The following is a 23,079-nucleotide window of genomic DNA, read 5'->3' on the forward strand; positions in this document are numbered from 1 at the left end:
ACACTGTGGATGTAGTTGCAACAATGCCCTATGGAACTAAAGCATAACCTCCCTACTTCTTTATTCAAAAGTGCTCATAATAAACAATATTGTGTTAGCTATTCTTATTCTCATGTACCCTCATGCAAATCATGCATGAGGACACCCAGATTCCTCTGCATCTTAGAGGTCTACAATCACACACCATTTCAAGAATATGCTTCTTTTCAATTCTTCTGTCTGGAAAGAATAAATTTGTATTTTCCCACATTTATTCCATTTGCAAGATCTTTTTCCATTGTTTTACCAGCTATTGGTAGCTTCCATAAACCATCTTCAGCCTTTACTTTCCTTCCCTGTTTGTGTTATCAGCAAATATTTGCAGAATCACAAAATTATTAAAGCACAAAAGGAAGCCATTCAACCTAACTTGTCTATATTGGTTCTCCAAAAGTGAATTTCACTTAATGCCATTCCCCTGTCATCTCACAGGATTCTGCCCATTTTTCCTTTTGAAATAATAATCCAACTCCTTCTGGAATACCATGATTAAACCTGCGTATATCACAATCTCTAGCAGTATGCTGCAGACTGAAACACTGCACAATTGACAATGGTTTCACAGTCCCCTTAACATTATCTGAGTCTCTGGCTTACTGGTTCAATGGCCAAAACTGCATAAGTTGATACTCAGTGCAGGATTTATCAGCGATTTCCACAACATTTGGAAGCAATGCAAGAGCAATAGATCAGAATTTGGAAGAGTTCTGCAGCAAATAAACGTCCAAGAAGAGGGAAAGCTGGACTGGTGCTGGAAGATTAAAGTTATGATGTCAGAGAATGGCAAGTACACAGGCATACATCAAAGGTACATGAACAAGAGTTTATTGGAATGCTGCAGGGATAAATCACGAGGAAGGTTAAGTTTGGTCACCTTGCACCTCTTTAATAGATGTTATCTAACTTAACATCTAATGAGAGCTACAAAGAAATGTTAAACGGTTCTCTTCAACTTCATTAAGATTGCACTTGATTTTTTTAAAAATCCCTCTCTCTTTGTTGGGCAAGTGAAGTGAGTTTCTTTTTGTTATGACACTGGGTAAACTGTCATATTTAATTTAAATCAGCAACACAGAAAAGATTTACAGTAATCTGTGAAAATTTGAGGCCAAGAACTATTTCAAGTAAAAATTAACTACTTTATTTCTTAATGTATAACAGAGAATAATTAACTAACAACTATTAACAACTCCTTCCTCTAACATATCTTTTACCTTCCCTTCTATTATACTAGTCCAATAAAACCCCCAACTAAGATTTATCAAAAGTTTAAATTTTCAAAACCAGCCAGATGTTGAATCTTCACATTATACTTTCCTCTGTCTTTTCTTTTTAGCAACTTCTGTTTCACAGGTTACTGATTGATAAAGGTATTTTTAAGAGAGCTATTTTTCAGGCAGTCTGTACATGCTGGTGACTTGGCAGTTCTCCTCCCAACTGTTCAATTTTTCCCAGTCTTATATCCCCAAAGCTTCGGATTATGCCATTGAATTTAGTATATTGACGATCATAAAAGCCAAACTTGATTGGAGTTCGATATTTTTCAGGGTATAATTTAAACTGATTGGTCTAATTCAAATTTGTTTTTGTCTCTAGACAACCAGCTACTTTAGCTGCTGGATCACACGTTACACTGTATCTTGTTCAGAATACTCAGTGCTGTCAGGCAGTTCTGCTAGCTTTTAATCCTCAATGGTACAGTACACCCACATTGTCATAACACTTCTAATAAAGTTGCTATAGTTCTACCAGACCACAGGACTGCTCTCTCATTAGATAGAGATCACTTGTGGTAATTTAAAGTGAGGGCCAGCACGCTTCACATGAGCAGAGTTTGAGAAGGAGAATCCTTCATGGTCATCTCAGCTAATGTGGTGCTTTTTTACACTGTGCACTAAATACAATGCTTCTTTTTTGATCACACTGCACAAAAGCATGTTTTTTTGGAGGCCAAACCTAATATTGGGAATGCACACCTGAGCAATTGACCAGACAACAGCTATAATAATGTTGCTGAATCACTGTCCACCCTCCTCAGAAACAAACCACTCTAAATAATCAGGCTGAACACCGCACAGTATTGGCAAGATGATCCTAAAAATGTGTTTCATAAACAAAATCCTACAAATTATATTGTGATCGATATGAGCAAAACAAACAATTGACAACACATCATTACAATATCTTAAATTAACAAGCTGGATTTCATTGTTTCATCTAAGTTTCCTACTTGTTGGCCTTGAAAGGATGTTACAACGAATTTGTAAAATTTGAAGGAATGCTACAATTGACAGGGGACTGTCACTTATCTTTTGTATCAACATTTGAGCCTGGCTGCCAATTACCTTTTTCCTGCAAGGAGCTTGCAGGTGGTTGTTATGTTTATCTGAGTAGTGTCAGAGCAGAGCATTGCAAATCAAATTTATTCAGCAGTGTGTTGGAACTGGAACACAGAAAGTGACATAATTAGGATATTTTAAGTGATTATAACAGGTTATAAGATGCCTTTGTTAAATTCCAGCTGAGAATAATTATCAACTTACCATCCCTATTTACAGATGGATGTAATTAACACAAACTATCCATTGTGCTTCTCCCCCTTCAGCTAGTACAGTATCTGAGTCTGCCAAGCAGCATGTACACAATTGTGTACCTTCTCTTCTTTGAAAAAATATTATATCAAGCAATGTACATTTTTCTTTGCTGATGTTCTTCATCTGCTTATAAGCAAAATATCAATGTCATTTCTAGAAGATTATATGGCTTAGGGGAATTCATTTTGCGGCTACTACAAAACTCCTGTATTACTTGCAAATGATCAATGTTATGATGATTTTCATTACCGTCAGCTTCAAAGAAAAGTAATGTGTATTGTCATGAAAACAATTACTTTCAGAATTGATCACAGGATATAGCATTGTTGGTTTGGCCAGAACTTATTTCTCCATTCTAAATTGCCCTCAAGAACACAATGTTGAGTTGTCTTCATGAATCACTACTGTCATTGCATATGGATGTGCCTGCAGTACTGTTAGGGAGGGAGTTCCAGGATCTTGACCCACTGACAGTGAAGGAATGATGACACAGTTAAAATTCAGTATTGTTTGCAACTGAGAAGAGAACTCAGAAGTGGTGGTGCTTTCAGCTTTCTGCTGCTCTTTTCTTTCTAGGTAGTAGATAACATGGATTTGAAAAATGCAATAGCAAGAGGCTTGGTGAGTTGTTTCAGTGCATCTTGTAAATGACATATAATACTGCCACAGTACTGTAGTGTTGGCAGAGGTGAATTTGAAAGGAGTAGATGGTGTGCCAATCAAGAAGACAGCATAGTCCTGAATGATGCCAAGCTTCTCAAGTGCTTTTCTTTGGAACTGTATGTATCTAGCCAAGCACAGAATATTCCATCACACTTCTGATATGTGCTTTAAAGATGATGGGCAGGTTTTGGGAGACAGGTGGTGAGTTACAGGCCACACAAATATGAGTAATGCTTGTGCATTCAAGTTGTACATGTTTAAATAACAAGGAGAAACTGGTTCAAGGGATTTCAGTTTTCATCTTAGTATCCTACGTCTGTCACTTGTGACTGGTAAAAGTTCAGTTACAATGGCTTCAGGGCTCCTTTAGTGAGTCTGACATTAAAGTATAGACTAGATTCCATTTTACAGACTTCAGATAATGCCTGAAGGCAACCTGTTGGATGTTTAACAGAGGGTTAAGCATTCCATGGACCTCTCCAAACTTTGCTGTGATTGAGAGCCCACTGGAGCATAAACAAAAAGAAGGAAATGTCAAAGGTTTAGATTAGATTACTTACAGTGTGGAAACAGGCCCTTCAGCTCAACAAGTTAACACTGACCCTCCGAAGAGCAACCCACCCAGACCCATTCCCTTACATTTACTACGGGCAATTTAGAATGGCCAATTCACCTAACCTGCACATTTTTGGACTCTGTGAGGAAACCAGAGCACCCAAAGCAAACCCATGCAGACACTGGGAGAATGTGCAAATTCCACACAGACAGTTGCCTGAGACAGGAATTGAACCCGGGTCTCTGGCATTGTGAGGCAGCAGTGCTAACCACTGTGCCATCGTGTCACCCCACTGTGCCACCGTGGCCTTCTTCCAATTCTAAATGTACATAAAGCAGGGAGAAGTAGTATATGTCCCATTTCCAGTACTGTTATTATATTAATCCTGGAAAGGGATCAACAATATAGCATTACTAATTGTTGAGTATGGATTTCAGGACTCTAAAACAACCTTGCAATGATAACACAAAGCTGCACATTCCTGAATATAAATGGCACAACTTTGGTGGAGTTACAACAATCAAAATGAACACTAAGGCACACATCAGATTGAGACTCTGAAACAAAGATCACATGGACTTGGAGACAAGAATATAGATTAGTCTGTGATAAATGTAATCTTATGTCAGAGCTAGTTAAATGAAGGATTCACATATATGTAGTGTGAAAAGATAATAAATTATGTTCCTTTGAAGTCTAAAGAGACCATTATTGACTGTGTCATCTGAAGCAAGTGATCTTTAAACTCAAAACCCCTCAACTTAAATATAAACCATATGGAAAATTGGAAAATAGAGTTCATGCATTGGAAGAGATGTCCTGTTTTATATCCCATCAGCAGGTAGCGATTATTCTAAATAGACTTTAAGGAGACTCCTCTATGACAGGCAAGTCAGAAAGTCCAAATAAATTTGCTATGATATATTGGTAGGGTGCTGTCAAACAGATGACAAGAATGGCTGCATTGAAAAATGTGCATCATGTAAGCATGATATGAATGTTAGGGCAGGTAGACTGGAACATGTGGGCACTCTGACAAGTGCCCTCATCCCATCAATTCAGTGATGCTTGGAGAGAGGAGCAACTCACCTCCACTTGTAGAAATGCTTCAAATCATGAGAACGTTTGATGAAATTCCAAATTCTGATCTACCAATCTTGTCCAGTGTTGCTCTGACAAAGCGTGAATTTAAGGATCATGAACTTTACCACCTGATTATGCACAGCCAGGCCGTATGTAATGTGCACTTACAGATTCCCCTTAATCAGCACTTAACATCATCTGCCGTAGGTCTATGGGAAATGTGGTGCTAAAATGGAATAATTTCATTGAAAAATCTGATTTAAGGCACAGTTTATTCCTGGCATAAAGGCAGAATTGATGGGTACCCTAAAATGTGGAGCCGGGCAAAAAATATTAATGCTTAGGCAATTTTTCATTGAGATCTCACTGTATAAAGCTTCCATATCTCTGACCATTCCAACAGCTTTCATTGAGAAATAGTTCATTAGAAAGAAAGATGGATAGCTGGAGTTTCTTTCCAAGGGTGGAAATGTCAAATACTGGAGGGCATAGGGTTAAAGTGAGAAGGGGAACATTCAAAAAGAGATGTGTAAGCAAACTCCCTCTTGTTTAGCTCCACAGTGGCTCAGTAGTTAGCATTGTTGCCTCTTAGTGTCAGAGAGTCAGGTTTGATTTGCACGGCTGTTTGCACATTCTCCCACATCTACATGGTTTCCTCCACATGCTCTTGTTTCCTCTTACAGTCCAAAGATGTGCGGGTTAGATGGATTGGCTATAGTAAATTCCCTCATCATTAGCTGGATTAGCCATGGTGAAACATAGGATTATGGGGATACAGAGGGGGGGGGCTGAGTTTGGGTGGGATGCTCTTTGAAGGGTCTGTGCCTGACCCATTGGGGTTGAATGGCTTCTTTCTGCACAGAAGGGATTCTATGAACGTTTTTCTTTCACACAGTTGGTAGGTACCTGAAAGAGGTGATAGAAACAGAAATGTTAGCAAATTTAAGAGGAATTTACAGAGATACATGAGCAGGTGGAGAATAGAGGAATATGGACCATGTGCACACAGATGGAATTAGTTTAGAATAGCATCATGCCTGGCATTGACATGATGGGCCACACGGCCTGTTTTGTTCTGTTTTCCAAAAGTGTTTACTGTTTAATCTACATAGCAAAATACAAGAGTTGATAAAAAATAGACAATTATTGTACAAAATGCAGAGGAATGGGATAGTGGGAGATATAGCAGTTTGGATCAGTAATTGGCTTGCTGAAAGAAGACAGAGGGTGGTGGTTGATGGGAAATGTTCATCTTGGAGTCCAGTTACCAGTGGTGTATCGCAAGGGTCGGTGTTGGGTCACTGCTGTTCATCATTTTTATAAACGACCTGGATAAGGGCGTAGAAGGGTGGATTAGTAAATTTGCAGATGTCACTAAGGTCGGTGGAGCTGTGGATAGTGACGAAGGATGTTGTAGGTTACAGAGAGATATAGATAAGCTGCAGAGCTGGGCTGAGAGAAGGCAAATGGAGTTTAATGCGGACAAGTGTGAGACGGTTCACTTTGGTCAGAGTAACTGGAATGCTAAGTACGGGCTAATGGTAAGATTCTTGGTAGTGTAGATGAGCAAAGAGATCTCGTGTTCAGGTACACAGATCCTTGAAAGTTGCCACACAGGTTGACAGGGTTGTTAAGAAGGTGTTTTAGCTTTTATTAATAGCAGGATCAAGTTCTGGAACCACAAGGTTATGCTGCAGCTGGACAAAACTCTGGTGCGGCCGCACTTGGAGTATTGTGTACAGTTCTGGTCACCACATTATAAGAAGGATATGGTAGCTTTAAAAAGGGTGCATAGGAGATTTACTAGGATGTTGCCTGGTATGGAGGGAAGGTCCTACAAGGAAATGCTGAGGGTCTTGAGGCTGTTTTTGTTAAAGAGATGAAGGTTGAGAGGTGACTTAATAGAGACATATAAGAAAATCAGAGGGTTAGACAGAGTGGACAGGGAGAGCCTTTTTCCAAGTATGTTGACGTCAAGCATGAGGGGGCATAGCTTTAAATTGAGGGATGATAGATATAGGACAGATGTCAGAGGTAGTTTCTTTACTCAGAAAGTAGTAAGGGTATGGAATGCTTTGCCTGCAACGGTAGTAGATTCACCAACTTTAAGTACATTTAAGTCATCATTGGATGAGCATATGGATGTACATATGGAATAGTGTAGGTTAGATGGGCTTCAGATTGGTATGACAGGTCGGCCCAACATCGAGGGTCGAAGGGCCTGTACTGCGCTGTAATGTTCTATGTTCTATGTTCATTGCTGTAAGCTACATCAAATGTTCAACACTGATTGCAGCCCTTCCTGCTTTATGAGATGTTCACAAAACAAAATTTATTGAGAAATTAGAAGAAGCCTCATTTCAGTAATTAAGCATGGCACACACTATTGTCACTGCTACCACTCAGGTGTGTAGACAAGCAATCCCACTTCCAGCGTCCCATCCCCAATTCCCCAGCTTACAGCAACTGCCCAACCAACAACCACCAGTTCCCAAGATCTTTCCTCAAGAGATAAAATCTAAGTCCCAATTCTCAGGATTCTGGATCTCAACTCCAACCTGGTCTTCAAGTCCACTTCTATTCAACAGGTTTAACTAGTGAGATCAATGTAAATATACTGTGGAAAAGCTGGATCCCAACTGAGACATAGTAGTCCCCTAGTCTTCTTCATGTTGATAGTCCTTTTTTTGTAGTGTACAGAGGACCAATATTTACACACATTATGCTGAATGCTATAAGTTTCCAGAGGTATCATTGCCTGCGCAGGCCTACTCCTTTTTCCCTCCCAAAGTGTATACAAAACAAATTAAACTAATTCTCTGTCTTGTTACTTTTATTGTTCAAAAGGCTACTTAGATTATGTTCATAATACATCTGCCACTTTATTACACTGGTTGTTACAGTACAACTTCAATTCTACAATAATAATGTCATAACTGAGCCCATAACAACATTAATTCCAGGTCAATGCATTATTTTATGTTAGACTGATTTATTCCCAAAGCAATTTTAGTGGTGCAGACAAAAGGTAATATCTGTTCCATTAATGCTTACTTATATAAAGAAAAATACACATTGTTGTACAATTAGTGAATGCACGAACAACATGGCACTAAATACATTAAAAATGAACCTGAACTGGCTGAAAAATCAAGCCATGATTTCTATATCCTACATAATTTATAAAGTCTCTGCATTAAAACAAAGCATATTAAATGGTCCATTTCAAAAATATCAATCACAACTTTTGTTGCATAAACGCAACTTGAAAATGCACGCGATGACTGCTTTTCGAACTGGCAACAAATTATTCTTGTGCTATGATAGCTGTCATCCTGCAGAGATTTCAAGATTAAATATTTATGAAAATTATCTGCTTTTCTAAAGTTCGCAATCTTTTCAAAGTAATTTGAATCCAACATTCAGTTTATCTAACCTGCTGAAGAGACCAAAATGATCTCTCAGCTATACGAATTTCTACCGTGGTTGAAATGCATTCGTTATCTCAGCAATTAATTCACAACTACAATACCATAATGTTACTTGTTTCATTATATATCTAAAAAACTTTTAACTTTAACATTCATTTACAGTTGATATTTTAGAGCTGTAACAAATAAACTCAATTTTCATATATACATTGTCCTCTTGCTTGTAGACCTACAACTTTTCTAATGATAAAAATAAGGAAAAGAAAGATCAAGCTGGGGTTGTGGGGTGTGTCCAATTAACACGGGGCCAAAGGCTTTTTAAAAAAAAACATGCTTCTGGAGCAGGTCAAATTAAACACAAGCCAAGGATTCTGGGGTTGGAAGATGGGAGTAGCTGAAACTCTTTTCATCACTTTTGCGGGTACTACCACGTGCCACAAGTCATTCTTTTCATTCCATGTTCCGAATGATCCTTAATTTGAAGTTGTAAGCAGTTATGGAGCTCACCTGAAGCTGAAGTCATCCTTTTCAAATTTCCAGATCCGCTTCCAGAAAATGTAATCAGAGCCTAATCTGAACCTAGCCAGGTGCAAGGGGCATCAAGTTGTGTGAGTTTGTAGCTTTGGTTTACTCCCCAGGCCTTGAAGAAAGCCTCACAAACTATTTTTATTTGTAGCTCATGAAGCCAAAGAGAGTCCTCTTCTGTGTTTTACCAGCTCATTTCATGCCTCGTGTGTTTCAGGAAATGCCCCACATGAATTTTCTACCACTTTGCCTTTTATTACCTAGATAAATAATTAGAAATGAAGTGGGAGCAAGAGTCAACTATTTGGCTGAACCATTCAGAAAGATAATGATCGATTGCAGACTTACCTCCATTTTCCTGCCTGCCCCACCCAGACATTTCTTTGCAAATCAGAAGTTATTCTATGATGTATGTGGTAGAAAACTCTATCGGCGAACCCACTATGAAGAAATTCCTTATCTAGAAAACAAAATTGTCTTAAATAGGAGTCGTCTCATTTTTAAATTGGATCGGGATTCTAGATTTTTTTTGCTTGTGCTGGTTCCCAGATGCTCCATCCAATCAGATCATAGCGCCCAAGTGACTGCCCAAATCCTGCTGACTTCTTGGCCATCTTGTCTACAATAAGCCAAATCTGCCTACTGCCCTTCAAGAGAAGTTCAGTGTTTGATGTTCCTGCACTTATACCCTGAACTTTATTATAAAAAATCAAAACTCCCAGCTTCAGCTCAAGAAACTAAGTAGCTCATTGATTTGACAAACAGAGCTTTCTTTTCTGAGCTGTAATGAACTCTGACAGGTTTAATATAATCCCACACTTCACATTGACAAAAAGCATCCTATAGAATTGCGTTGAAAGACTAAGTATAAAATTGCCAACAAATTCACTCGGAAATGCAATTGCGGTGCAGTAGGCTTCATTAAAGAGTGATAGATTTAAGAAAGTGAGTGATGAGCACCATGCACATCAGGTAAACTAAATTTTCAAATACTGATCTCTGATGAAATAGCTGACTGAGATAATGACAGGCCCAGGTTTTTTCTCTCTTAATTTTGAAAACCTGGCAAAAAGTATTACATGTCCAAAATAAAGGTTGGTTATAATTATTTTGTTTATCAATTATTTTTCCCATGGCAATTTAAATGAAAGGATCAAAGTATATTGCAAAGGTTTAAACTGTATTAAATGTAAAATTTACAGTGAGGTTATCACCATATATACTTCAAACTTTAAATTGAGGTTAATTTGAGTGAGCTTTCTCAAAAAATATAAAACTGCCAGAACAGGGACACTCTGCAATGTGGTAAAATTCCCTTTTCAGATGTAAATTTTGTATCATGAAAAAATTATGAAGTTTGTTCTCAAATCACCGTACTGAATAACTTTTAAATGGCCATTTTAACAACAGACATTATTGCATAGTTTGAACACAATGAACAAGATAACTGATTCTGAATATTTCCATGAATCAAATTGAATACAATTGAATAAAAAGGAGCAATTACCCTGCACGATGGGGTAATTTTCTTATTCTGTACTGCTGGCAGGGAATTTTCCCATTGGTACTACGTGTTGAAAGTTGGCCTAAGGTTTTACGGCCATTAACAGATTTACAACAATTACTGCCATTTGATCCAGAGCCTAAAATATGGGCTTTTGCAAGCACAGAAATAGAAATTGCATGCACAGAAAATAGAGTAAGTGTATTCTATTCAACCCTTTGTGTCTTCTCTGCCATTCAATTTGATCATGGCTGATCATCTAACTTAATACCCTGCTCCAAATTTTTCCCCATACCTTTTGATTCCTTTGCCTTCAGAACTAAATTTAACTCCTCCTTGAATGAGTTTCAATGTTTTGACATCAACTACTTTCTACAGAAGAGAATTCCATAGGCTCACCACTCTATGGATGAAGAAATTTCTCTGAAAAAAAAACTATCCCATATCCTTAAAATTATGACCCTCATTCTGGACTCCCAGGTCATCAGGAACATCCTTCCTATATTTATCCTCTCTCAAAATGGTAGAATTTTGTATGTTTCCATGTGATACACTCTCATTATTCTGAACTCTAGTGAATATAATCCCACCCAATCTAGTTTCTCTTCAAAACATCAGTCCTTCCACTCCAGGAATCTGTCTGATGAACTATCATTGCATTCCCTCCATAGCCAGAATATCCTTCATCAGATGAGGAGACTAAAACTGCATATAATACTCTAAACGTGGTCTCACTAAGGCTCTATAAATTACAACAAGGCATCCATACTTCTGTACTCAAATTCTCTCATAATGAAGGCCAACATATTGTTTGTCTCCTTCATATCTTGCTTCACCAGCAAATGGTGTACAAGGTCCCATTCCACCTCCTCCTTTCCTAATCCATCACCAGATAATAGTGTGCTTTCCTGTTTTTTTTTAAGCTATCAGAATGTTTAAGTGCATATTTAGCCACATTATACCTCATCTGTCATGCATTTTCCCACTCACTCAACTTGTCTGAATCACACAAACATCTCAGCAACCTCCACACAGCTCACCCTCCCACCCAGCTTTGTATCATCTGCAACTTCAAGGTGACACAAAACAGTAAGTTCCACTTCAGTGAGAGCATCAATGTGTTTCAAAAGCATTTTGTTTACTGTCCTCCAGAATGTTGCTTATTCGAGTGTGAAGAAAACTAGGGCTGGAAGGAAAGTGATTTCTCAGCTGTTCAGAAACAAACCTGAATTTTCACTCTGGCATCTGAAGAATGGAGTAGAGAAAATTTGCAACTGCATAAGAATGATTCCTGAGAATAGAACAGAATTTCTGTGTTTCGTTCCACATGACAGATCAGCAATAAATGTTGGCCCAGCCAGTGACATCCAAATCACGTGAATAAGTAAAAAGAAATAAGTGACTCCAAAAGAATTGAGTTGCAGGCACAAGGACATTTTGGTGCCCAGCTGGACTCTCATAAAAGGCTATTTGATGTTTCTGCACTCGAGTTCACCTATGTTTAAAAAAAAGTCTCTAGCCTTCACCTCTTATTCTCCCTCAGTAACCCCACATACTCAGCATATTGTATTCAATCTAACACAGGCCAGCTAATGCCCTTGCAATCTCCCTCATGGTCCCTCATATGCTGGAAGACCTCACTGGTATCCACCCACACAGACCTTTTATTGCCAAGATATACCAACTCATGCCCACTTACTCCACCACCACCCTTTGTCCTTACTATCAATGACAACTCACCCTGCATCTATCATGGGCAGGCATCAGGTCATAGGATGAGATTAAATTAAGCGTTTATTGATAAAATTGTTTTGTGAAAAAGCCCAAGTGCTGCACTTAATTTCTTTTGATCTCATAAAAGTAATATTGTACTCATATTCCCACTTCAAACTTTAGAACACTTGGAGCTGTCAATCAGTCTGAAGTGATATGCACGACAATGTAATAATGATTGTTCTTTAAATAATTCATCAAACATTAATTCTGTAAAGATAACCTTCAGGCTTTTGTTAATAGACAAACATGAAATATCAAGTACTGCTTATTATCACTGCAGTTTTCCTCCAAATATTTGCTTGACATCATATCTGTCTTGACAGCTTCAAAGATATTGATAGTTTCAATGAGCTTTTCAATGTACTTAAATATTCATATTGGCTTCTAACAAATTTAAAGAGCAGCTGGCTTCTCTCAATGGTGTCTGGGGACCATATCCAACAAGGAACAACTCACATGTACAATTGCATCCATGAACCATGTGTTTTAATCAGAGAATTCATTGCTGAGGCCTCCATTGGTAGCTTGGTTTAGTATGAATTATGTAATAGTGTCTAATCTTTGTAAGCTGATTTCACAGGAGTTTCACGTGCATTATTTTGGAGTTGGCTTGGCGATGGATAATAGTTCCCACAATCCCCCTCTTCTCCCCATCCTCAATACTCTACGCCCAAGAGTCCTCCTATTAAATTCTCACCTCAGGCAACTGTCTGTGTGGAGTTTGCACATTCTCCCCATGTCTGCATGGGTTTCCTCCTGGTGCTCCAGTTTCCTCCCACAGTCCACAAATCTGCAGGTTAGTTGAATTGTCCATGCTGTAGTGTTAGGTAAAGGGGTAAATGTAGGGGAATGGGTCTGAGTGGGTTGCTCTTCGGAGTGTCAGTGTGGACATGTTAGGCCATAGGGCCCGCTTCCATACTATAAGTAATCTAAGTAATCTAATAATCTAATCTAAATTTAAGGGATCTATTTAAGGAGGGGATATTGCTGGGTGGAATTTCTCTAGACTTATGATCCTGATACCATCTTCTGTTGCCTCAATGATCTTCCTTCCATCATAAGGTCAAAAGTGGGGACAAGTGGCAAGTAACATTCATGAAACAAATGATTATCATAAAATCATAGAATTCCTACAGTGTGGAAACAGGCCCTTCGGCCCAACAACTCCACACCCACCCTTCAAATATTAACCCACCCAAGCCCATTTCTCAACCATATTGTCCTATTTTTATTCCTGGCCAATACACCTAATCTACACATCCCTGAATACTATGGGCAATTTAGCATGGCCAGTTCACCTAATGTGCACATCTTTGGATTGTGGGAGGAAACCAGAGCACACAGAGGAAATTCACGCAGACACTGGGAGAATGTGCAAACTCCACACAGACAGTCACCACAGGCTGGACTCGAACCCAGGTCCCTGGTGCTGTGAGGCAGCAGTGCCATCCACTGAGCCACCGTGCTGCCCCAATACCTCCAATAAGAAACATTCTAACTGCCAGCCCTGTTACCATCACTGAACTCCCCTGGAGTTACTATTGACCAGAAATTCAATTGGACATGCCACATAGTGGCTATAAGGGCAGGTCAAAAACCTGAAAGACTGCAGCCAGTAACGTAGCTCCTGACACCCCAGAGCCTGTCCATCATAAACAAGACACAGGCCAACTGTGTGATGGAATACTCCCCATTTGGTAGAATGAGTGCAGCTCTAACAACACACAAGCAACTTGACATCAAGGACAAAACAATCTACTTGCTTGGCACAATATCCACAAGCATCCACTCCATCCATCACCGATACTCAGTAGCAGCAGTGTGTACTATCAAGGAGATACACTGTAGAAATTCACCAAAAGATCCTTAGACACCACCTTCCAAGCTTATAACCACTTCCATCTCAAAGGAGAAGGGCAACATCACCACCTGCAAGTTCCACTCCAAGCCACTCACCATTCTGACTTGGAAATATATTACAATTCCTTTGCTGTGGTTCAGACAAAATCATGCAACTCCCTCCCATACAGCATTGTGGGTCAACCCACAATAGGTGGACCACAGCGGTTCAAGAAGGCAGCTGACCACCATCTTGTTAAGAGCAGCTAGCATCAGGCAATAAATGCTGGCCAGCCAGTGATACCCACTTCCCACGCATAAATGAAAAATAGTTCTGGTCTCACTGCAACACAGCAGTGTGGCACTGACAACTGCACTGTACATTTGGACTTATAGTGATTTGGAGGTCTTTGAGAGCAAACACTCATTGCCATAATTTTCATCAATATGTTGACACTGTCAGAATCTGACAGCCATTTTGTGGCCTCATTAAGCTGTCTTGTTTCTGAGTAACATACAGTACGTGACCAAATTTCATGCCCTTTTTGCTTTGTCAAAGAAAAATTACATTTTTTTCTTTTGCATTTGACCTAATCATTTAATGGGTAACTTTACTTCCTGTCAGAATAAATCACCTTAAAAGTTAAATAAGGTCAGCAATGTTCTTCTTCATTCAAAAGGAGGTCATCAAAGTTCAATCATTATTTGCATGATTAACAACTGCACAGAACTGAATAACTTTTCTGGTATAAAGCTTATTGGACTGTTTCTGTCTGAGATCACAAACGTCTGTTTATTCCTGAAGGGGTATTAGTTGTAACACACTTGCTTGAATTAATTTTGTGTGTGATATTATACCTAACATTGCCTGCAGTACACTATTGCTAATTATCTTTGCCTTGTAAGTTGTACACATGTAAATAAACTTGATTAATTATTTTAATTTGAAGACGGATAGTCTCAAAGCCAATAACTTCCCTTGCACAAAGAGGAAACATGCAAAATATTACACGATGCAAGGGTGGAAAACTGCACATTGGAAATCCAATGCAAATTGTTAAATCAAATCATTGTTATCCCTGCACTTAATGAAATCTGGTCAAGGCAAGGAAACCTGGAACAAAAGTTAAGACATAAATAGAACAACTTACTGTTTAATCACCCTAGTTGGGCAGGATATGATGAGCAATGTCTAAAGGGAAGACCCCCTCTGCTCTAAATGATTCAGAATTTCTTTCTAAAAATATGATGGATTCTATAAGGAGCTGAAAGGACCTGCCAGCCAAAATTCCTTGCTTGCTACCCAGGCAAACAATTTTCTTAAAGAATGAAACTAAACATTCCTGCATTTTCAGGCAGTTATTCACGGAGAGTGTTTCACCACTGCCATTGTTCATCTGCTCCATAAATGCTCTGGATTTCCAGACGACATTAAAAAAAAGTAGCAAGTGCACAAGATAAGAACTCAGTGTTAGATGATTGGCAATGAAACAGGAAAGCGAATTGGGATGAAAATGCATCAGGTTTAGTTGGCAACTCATAGCGGGTGTGGTGCTACAGGGAATCAATCATTCACCAATTTATGGCTGTTTGAAGGCATTGAGGACAAATGTTCTGGTTGTAGGAAAGTCACAAATTCTGCAAAGCATTAGGGATAGTTTAACTGAGTTGGAAAAAATTGCAAAACCAGGTTGCTCACTTTGTTGGAAAAATATATTAGCAAAGTATTATTTCAGTGGAGAATGTCTGCAGAATGTTGCAATAAAGGGATCAGAGTTCCTGATATATCAATGATAAAACTTCAGCATCTATATATCTGCACATATCTGCATGAATTTACAGATTAGAAATGGACCATTCAACCCCTTCAGCTTGCTCCAATCAATTCTGATTAGTTTGTGTTCTGAACTCCACACTCCCATCTACAACTAATAACATTTTATTCCCTTGCTGAACAAGAAATAACACCCACCTCCATCTAAGAAAGGAACCTGCCCAGATCTGTCATAAAAGGGCAACTGTAATTCTCAAGCGTCGTCCAGTTGTGGATTCAGCGACAAGAGAAAATATACTTTCCACATCCACTTTACAAAGATCATTTGGGGTATTTTAAACTTCAATCAAATCAACCACACCTTTCTAAACCCCTTGTGGAAACAAGCTCACCCTTTCCAATCTTTTTCCCAACATTCAACCCAATCAGTCCAGTTTGTGGGCGGCACGGTGGCACAGTGGTTAGCACTGCTGTCTCACAGCGCCTGAGATGCAGGCGACTGACTGTGTGGAGTTTGCACGTTCTCCCCGTCTGTGTGGATTTCCTCCAGGTGCTCCGGTTTCCTCCCACAGTCCAAAGATGTGTGGGTCAGGTGAATTGGCCATGCTAAATTGCCCGTAGTGTTAGGTAAGGGGTAAATATAGGGGTATGGGTGGGTTGCGCTTCGGCGGGTCGGTGTGGACTTGTTGGGCCGAAGGGCCTGTTTCCACACTGTAAGTAATCTAATCTAATCTAATCTAAAGCCTCCTTTGAATCACTTCTAATGCATTTTCACTCTTCCTTAAATAAGGTATTTCAGATGTAGTCTCCTAAATTCCCTGTAAAACTGAAGTATGATTTTATTATTTTGATGTTCAATTCCTTTCTTAATAAAGGGTAGCATTCCATTTGCCTTCTTAATCATGATATTGCTGCATAACAATATTCTTTTCTGTAGTAACTAATTTTTCTAATCAACCTGTTCATAGATGCTATTACATATCTCTGGAGCAGGTATGTAAGATTTGAATTGGGCCTCCCAGTCCAAGGCTAGGGACACTACTACAGGGGGCCACAAGAGTGCTTTGAAAACAGATAAGGAACATATCAGATATTAAACTGGTAAGAACGGATACTACAATTGATCTTGGCCAAAATGCTGAGACATTTAAGACTTTTTGTGACATGCACACAACGCCTAGATTTCTCTGCATCTCATAATTCTGTGGTTGTTCTCCATTTAAATAATATTTTTTCTTTTATATTCTGTCACTCACAAGAAACTTCATTTTTACATAATGTACTCCATTTGTAAGATTTTTGCCCACTAAATCTACCTTTATTGCTCTGCATCTTTCTTATGTCATCCTCACAATATGCTTTCCTATCTTCATGTCATATGTAAGTTTAGTCAATCTGCCTTCTACAACCCTTCATCCCAAATTAAAAAGCTAGTGTTAAGTTTTGACCCCTGCAGACCTCCACTCATCACGTCTTGCCAATCAAAGATCTATTTTGTGTATACACTATGTTATCTGCCAACCAGCCAATCTGATGCTAGACTGTTACACTTTATACTATACCATGAACACCACCTTTGCTCAACTAGCTCTAATGTAAAACTTTCTCAAATGCCCTCTAGATATCCAAATACATCAACAGGCTCCTTTTAGTCCCTCAAATGCATACCAATAAATCAGTTAAACACAATTTCCCTTTCACAAAACATGTTGACTTTTCCCAATTATCCATACTTTTCTAATTTGCCCAATTAAAACTTTCTTAATTGATTCCAAAATGTTCTTTTCAACTGACATCAACATAATTGGCCTGTAGCTTTGTTTCCTGTCTTCCTCCCTTCCTGAATACAGAAATTTTATTTACCACTTTCCAATTGGATGGAACCTTTCTAGAATCTACTTATCTACCTCATTAACATGGAGATAATGTCCATTAGGATTCAGATTTATTAATTAGAAGTTGTGTTTACTCAGTACTTCTTGCCTAGTGATTATATTATGACCAGGTTTCTCTTTTCGTTAAAGCTCCTTATTTATATTGATTACTGGAATATTCTTAAAACCTCTAACATGAAAATAGAAACAAAATATTTATTCACTACATCTGCTATTGCTTTTTTGTCAATTATCAACTTCACATTCTGAATATCTACAGTTTTCACTTCTAGATAATTATAGAAACTAGTCCTACTCTCTTTTTTTCTGCCTTTCAAACTGAACATATAATTCAATCATATTATGATTGCTGCTCTTTAGAAACACCTTTACTGTGGTCATTAAATTTTGTTGCGTTAGACAATATCAAGTTAAGTAGAACTTGCTGTCTGGTTGATTCCAAAATATATTGCTCTAAGAAACTATATCCACAGCATTTTATGAACTTGTCAATGAAGCAGTTAACTCCAGCATGGTGGATGGAAGAGAATTATGGCTGTAAGAATGGCTCCCGTTTACCTTTGAGGTTTTATCAGGGCTGAAACTGATTTCCTCAATTTCTTGGGACAGTACTTACTGTTGGATCTTTAACAAAAAAAAATCAATAACAACAATACTTGAAGTGGGAGAAAAGAGAGAGAAAGCAGGAGACTAGCATCAGGAGTCAGAAGTCACGTGATACCAGGTTACAGTCCAACAGGTTCATTTGAAAGCATAAATTTTCAAAACACTGTTCCTTCATCGGGTGAAGTCACCTAACAAAGGAGCAGTGTTCTGAAACCTTGAGATTACAAATAAACCTGTTGATCTATAACCAGGTGTCATGTGACTTCTAACTCTGTCCACCGCGTCCAATACCAGCAGCTTCACGCCATGGGAAAGGCCATGTGAGAGGGTGGAGAACAGCTCTAGAGTTCAATTTTTAAAAAAAATCTAAACCAAGCAGTGAACTTGCAAAGCTGATTGCGAAATTACAAGATAGGACTTGGGATGTCATGCTACAGCTATGTAGGATCTTGATTGGGCCACGTGTGGAATTCTGCGCTCAGTTCTGGTCTCCCTGCTGTAGGAAAGATATTGTGAAACTTGAAAAGATTCAGAAAAGATTTACAAAGATGTTGCTGGGTTTGGAGGATTTGAGCTTTAGTTAGAGGCTGAATAGGGTGGGAGTGTCAGAGGCTGAGAGGTGACCCTATCGAGGGTTATAAAATCATAAAGGGCATGGATAGGGTGTATAGCGAAAGTCTTTCTCCCAGGGTGGGGGAGTCCAAAAAGAGAGCATCATAGATTCGCTACAGTCTAGAAACAGGCCGTTCAGCCCAAATCCTCAAAGATCTGCTGAAGAGCATCTCATCCATACCCATCTCCCACCCGATCTCTGTAACCCTGCAGCTCCCATGACTAGTTAAGCTAGTTAAGTTAAATAGTTAAGCTAGTCTGCACACCTCTGGAAACTATAGGCGATTTAGCATGGCCAATTCACCTAAACTGCACATTTCTGAACTGTGGCAGGAAACCAGAGCACCCAGAGGAAACCCATGCAGACACAGGGAGAATGTGCAAACTTCATACAGACGATTGCCCGAGGCTGGAATTGAACCCGGGGATCCCTGACACTGTGAAGCTGCAGTGCTAACCACTGTATCATCATGCCATCCTAGGGCATAGGTTTAAGGTGAGAGGGGAAATATTTTAATGGGACCTTAGGGGCAACATTTTTATGCAGAGGGTGATGCTTGTATGGAATTAGATGTCCAAGGAAGTGGAGGAGGCTGGTACAATTACAATAATTACATTTCATATGTAAATCGCAGAACTTTTTTAAGTTAGTGTGCATGTGTGGGTGTGTGTGTCTGGAGAATTAGGAGTGTCTGTGAGAGAGTGTGCTTAGGGTGTGAGAGTAAAGGGGTATAAGTCTGTAAGTGTGCGTGTGCGCGCGCGCGTTTATGAGAGAGGTGAATTATAAAGTATACAAAGTATACATTCGACCTCGAACCTACGAGCAACCATCCTTCAGGGCAGGCAACAACGCAAAGTGGTCGAGCAGAGGCTGATAGTCAAATTCGGTATCCACATGGATGGACTCAATCGGGACTTGGGGCTCACGTCACACCACAGGTAATCCCACTGCACTACACACACACATTGCACAGACACTCCAACAGACACATGCACACTCCAACAGACCAATACACTCACACAGACACATGCACTCTCTCACAGACTTATACCCCTTTACACTCTCACTCACATATTATACACACACTCTCTCACAGAGATTCATAAACCATCCCCCACCATCACATACACACAGGTTTGTGGGGTGAATTTGTACTTGCAGAATTACATTTTATTTTGCTCAAAAACTGTATAAATCCATGTAAGATGCTGTAAATCTTTTTTTGAGATTAGAATCAGTCTGAACATTGGGGCACAGACAGACGGTCTCACACAGGTCACGTCACACCTTCAATGCATTTTCTGGGCCGACATGACACCAATTGTTAAAGTTCACTTGAGAATGTAACTTTAAAACAGCTCTGCAATTTTCAAATGAAAGAACTGAAAACTACATGTTCATTCCAAAAAAATGAGAGACTTAACAAAAAAAAATCCAGGTCTTTTTCAATATATAAATCCAGTTGGAACACAATTTAAACTGTTTGCTTTAAATTCTGTGTGTGTTTTACAATCTTACATTCCACAAACCACCTGATGAAGGAGCAGTGCTCTGAAAGCTAGTGCTTCCAATAAACATGTTGTGTTATAACCTGGCTATTTGTGATTTCAAGCTTTGTACACCCAAGTCCAACACCGGCATCTCCAAATCAAGTCCTTAAATGTTTGACCCAAGTTTTAATTCACCAGGCCTAACCTGCTGCTATTTGGTCTTGGTCTGATTGCACCAGAGGGGAACAACTTGGAATGTTTGACAATGTTAAAAGGGATAAATAAATCCAAGTTATTATTTATGACATTTTTTCATTCTAGCAAATTTGATGAAATGAGGGCACTTTATAAAAGCTTAGTTCACAGATTTAAAGGTGATAAAAAATGACAATGGAAAAGCTTTCATTAACAGTTGTAAATAAGAGAGATTTTGCAGAGGAGATGAAGAGAAAAGCAAATCCTCAGCTTCCCCCGACTCCTCACAAACTATACAAATAATTAAGGACATAATGCACAGCATGAGAAGAACATTAATCATTGAATAATGCTTCTCCAGTAGACCTGAGAGTTTACAAAATCAGTGATTCCAAACAACCTCTTCAACCGTCTGACAGAAATTCTTGTTCTTTTTAATGGGACAAACTTGAAAGGAGAAATGACAATATTTCACCACTTATTGCAGCCCACTTGAACAGAATACAATATACCAGGGAAAGTTGCAGCAATTTATATAACTGGAATCTGATTATGTTTCTACTTTTAACAAATATTTTGCATGGAAATAGGCCTGAAATTTCTGCTAAAATAAAACTTAGCAACGTTGTAGATATTCGTTGAAACCAGATTCCCCATGACCTCTCACTTCTCAATGCCCAGCCTTAGGCAAAGAAAGATGACAGCATCAAGCACAATGAGTTCAATTTTCTTCTTTCAGTTGGAAGCCTCCTTTATTATAACATTTTTGACTTCATAGTCCTGCCATTGACAGATGAAATACATTGCAGCTAAGGCTGACAGACCTGATCACTCAAATTTGCATTAAGAAGCAGGCACTCTTATCATTATACTACTGAGCTGCCAGGAGAACCAATTAAATTAATTTTGCATTCTCTGTAGCGCATCTCTTGCCCACATACTGCATGCATAGATTTAATCGTTGCAATTTATTTTGGTGCTTTATCTCTTGAGATTAACTCTCAAAGTCGTGGGTGATGTTTCTGTTCTGTTAGAAACATTGAAACTATTGGACGATTAAATGTTCAAACAAAATGGCATCTATATGTTTTTGCAAATGTGCATATTGTATCTTTTTTTGAATGTTTAAATCATAATGTTAACTCAATCACTGGTAGTGGATGAGCTTGAACACTGAAATTGCATCAATCCTAATATTACTCATGGGTTTCAATGAAGTGTAAAGCCAGACAGGGTGCAAAATGAATGTTGCATCCAATTCTGCCAGACCTTCATCTCACAAGACAGGTCAAAATTGACTCAAATTGGCCAGGTTTCTATTGATTCTGGGAGTATTGTGCAAGAAATAGTTTTAAAATGTTACTGGTGCTAGTTCTTCCAATTAAATATTTCTAAGTCTTTCTATAATGCATGTCATAGAGTCATTGAGATGTACAGCATGGAAACAGACCCTTCGGTCCAACCCGTCCATGCCGACCAGATATCCCAACTTGCCAGCACCCGGCCCATATCCCTCTAAACCCTTCCTATTCATATACCCATCCAAATGCCTCTTAAATGTTGTAATTGTACCAGCCTCCACCACATCCTCTGGCAGCTCATTCCATACACGTGAAAAAGTTGCCCCTGAGGTCTCTTTTATATCTTTCCCCTCTCATCCTAAACCTATGTCCTCTAGTTCTGGACTCCTTGACCCCAGGGAAAAGACTTTGCCTATTTATCATATCCTTGACCCTCATAATTTTGTAAACCTCTATAAGGTCATCCCTCACATCCCTCAGCCTCCGACGCTCCAGGGAAAACAGCCCCAGCCTGTTCAGCCTCTCCCTGTAGCTGAGATCCTCCAACACTGGCAACATCCTTGTAAATCTTTTCTGAACCATTTCAAGTTTCAGAACATCTTTCCGAAAGGAAGTAGACCAGAATTGCATGCAATATTCCATCAGTGGCCTAACCAATGTCCTGTACATCCACAACATGACCTCCCAACTCCTGTACTCAATACTCTGACCAATAAAGGAAAGCATAAAAAACGCCTTCTTCATGAACCTATTGACCTGCAATTCCACTTTCAAGGAGCTATCAACCTGCACTCCAAGGTCTCTTTATTCAGCAACACTCCCTAGGACCTTACCATTAGAGTGCCTAAGTCCTGCTAAGATTTGCTTTCCCAAAATGCAGCACCTCGCATTTATCTGAATTAAACTCCATCTGCCACATCTCAGCCCATTGGTCCATCTGGTCAAGATCCTGTTGTAATCGGAGGTAACCCTCTTCGCTGTCCACTACACCTCCAATTTTGGTGTCATCTGCAAACTTACTAACTGTACCTCTTATGCTTGCATCCAAATCATTTATGTAAATGACAAAAAGTAGAGGACCCAGCACCAATCCTTGTGGCACTCCACTGGTCACAGGCCTCCAGTCTGAAAAACAACCCTCCACCACGACCCTCTGTCTTCTACCTTTGAGCCAGTTCTGTATCCAAATGGTTAG

The 23,079-nt window shown here is 39.1% G+C and overlaps 1 pseudogene; it reads right to left on the reverse strand.

Moving 5' to 3' along the window:
* Positions 1-16,838: 16,838 nt before the first annotated feature.
* Positions 16,839-16,935, reverse strand: LOC132816990 (U2 spliceosomal RNA; annotated as a pseudogene).
* Positions 16,936-23,079: the final 6,144 nt, after the last annotated feature.

This window comes from Hemiscyllium ocellatum, chromosome 6 (assembly GCF_020745735.1).
Source record: "Hemiscyllium ocellatum isolate sHemOce1 chromosome 6, sHemOce1.pat.X.cur, whole genome shotgun sequence".
Taxonomy (NCBI): Eukaryota; Metazoa; Chordata; class Chondrichthyes; order Orectolobiformes; family Hemiscylliidae; genus Hemiscyllium; species Hemiscyllium ocellatum.